Genomic DNA, 2,163 nt, shown 5'->3' with positions numbered 1-2,163 from the left:
TTTAAAGCTGTTTTCTTTTGAATCTATCATCTCCATCTCCATCTCCATTTCTCATCATTAATCATGCCAATCTTCTCTACTTGCAAAGGTTTAAGAGAGATTAGTATGATTAGTGAGTAGTTACCTTAATGAGGTTCTAGATGTGTAGGTTAGGGTGCTAAAGTGTTAGATTAGAAGTGCTTAGGGCTAGATTCATTGATTCATCTCTCTAAACAGCTGTTCTCTATGCTAGATCCTTGCATATCACTTGAGATCTAGATTCTGGGAATTTAATGCACCAAAAGTGTTTGATGAAAAACCTGAAAGAGCTGTATTAGAGGTTTAAGCATTTTCTGCATGATGATGTATTGTTAATTGCTTGAATGATCATTAAGAACTGTTTATTAATGCATATTGATTCATATTTCACAAATGGGAATTTGGTTTGAAAATGGACTAGTATAGGGGTTAATACCTTCATGAGAGGATTAACCTAGATTAGAGTTCTTAATCATTTGAATCATGTCTCATCATTGTCATTAGCATTTCTAGTTTAACACCAAAGCACCCCAACCAACTATCATGTCTAGAATCTCATGCCTCCATCATATCATATTCACATCATTTGTCATTGTCATTAGTCTTTAATCCTGTTTAAGTTTGTAGTTGTCACTAGTTAACCAAAATCACTCTTGTTTGCTTGAATTAAGAACATAATCACATAGTTTAGTGTCTAACACCACATCTGGATTGATAAACCTCTTTGTGCTACTTTGACAAGGGGATTGATAGCCCTGAGACCTTAAAAAGTCTTGTCTATCAATTGGCGCCGTTGCCAAATTGTGGTTTGTTTAGCATTAAGCTCTGATCTGTTCTTGAGATCAAGTGCTTACTTTCTTGTTTTTACTGATTACTTTCAAGTTCTGTTTGTGATTTCAGGTGTATGAACACCAGCTCTAGATCAAGAAGCTGTGGTCCACCTTTCCCTCTCAACAACAACATCAATCTTTTGGTACCAAGGAGGAGAAGGGACAGACGTGGCAGACAGATTGATCAGGCTGATATGGCAGAACAAATAGATCACGTGGTGGACATAGAACAACCGGTTCATGAGCAACAGGCTCAAGGAAATGGAGCTGGTAATGGAGTTGGTCAAGGGCTGAATCATGGTAATGTTCATCAGGAACAGGTGCACCACCAACAAGCTTATGTCCACCAGGGACAAGCTCAAGCTCATCAACAGAGGCATCAGGCCAATGTTCAGCAAAGACAACAAGTGCACCACCAACCCCAGCCCTTCCAACACCAACAAAGAAGATATGAGCAACCCCAAGTCTATGTTGGAGAGAATGACAGGGCCAATGCTCATCAGTATGGAGCTGGTATTCAGGCACCACCTGTGCAAAACAACAACTTTGAAGTGAAGGCATCATTGCTCAATATGGTCCAGAACTCAAAGTTCCATGGGTTAGCAATGGAAGACCCCTTGGAACACTTGGACCAGTTTGATAAGGTGTGTGATCTGACAAAGATAAATGGAGTTTCTGAGGACAGCTTCAAGCTAAGACTATTCCCATTCAGTCTTGGTGACAAAGCTCATCAATGGGAGAAGAATCTTCCAAGAGGCTCCATTCAAACCTGGGAGCAATGCAAGCAAGCATTCTTATCTAAGTTCTTCTCCACCTCAAGAACTGCAAAACTGAGGAACCAAATCTCTAGCTTCACTCAGCACAGCAATGAGAGTTTTGGTGAAGCATATGAGAGATTCAGGAGCTACACAAACCAATGCCCACACCATGGGTTTAGTGAGGCTTCTCTTCTCAGCACACTTTATAGAGGAGCTCTTCCCAAGATTAGAAACCAGCTGGATACTGCTTCCAATGGGAACTTTTTGGGTAAAGAAATTCATGCTGCTTTAGAGCTAGTGGAGAAATTGGCACTGAGCAATGATACTTATGGTGAAGACTATGACAGATCAAATAGGTCTGAAGGTTCAAGCTCAGAACAGAGGCTCACTAGGGAAGTTAAGGAGTTGAGAAATGAATTAGACAAGTTGAAGTTGGTAACTCACAAACCAATGCATTTTGTTGGAGAGTATGAGGAACCATCTCAGATCTTTGAGAACATCAGTGAAGAGGGTCTTACCCAAGAGGAGCTTAACTACATTGGGAATCAGAGGTTCCA

At 40.5% G+C, this 2,163-nt stretch overlaps 1 non-coding gene across 1 annotated transcript; it reads right to left on the bottom strand.

Moving 5' to 3' along the window:
• Window positions 1-1,675: 1,675 nt before the first annotated feature.
• LOC112084738 lies at window positions 1,676-1,782 on the bottom strand. The gene has a single exon (XR_002898399.1). It is a non-coding gene; the product is annotated as a small nucleolar RNA R71 (small nucleolar RNA).
• Between the last annotated feature and the right edge of the window lie 381 nt (window positions 1,783-2,163).

Source organism: Eutrema salsugineum, unplaced genomic scaffold, assembly GCF_000478725.1.
Source record: "Eutrema salsugineum unplaced genomic scaffold, Eutsalg1_0 scaffold_4, whole genome shotgun sequence".
NCBI lineage: Eukaryota > Viridiplantae > Streptophyta > Magnoliopsida > Brassicales > Brassicaceae > Eutrema > Eutrema salsugineum.
This window is presented reverse-complemented; position numbering and strand designations above follow the sequence as displayed.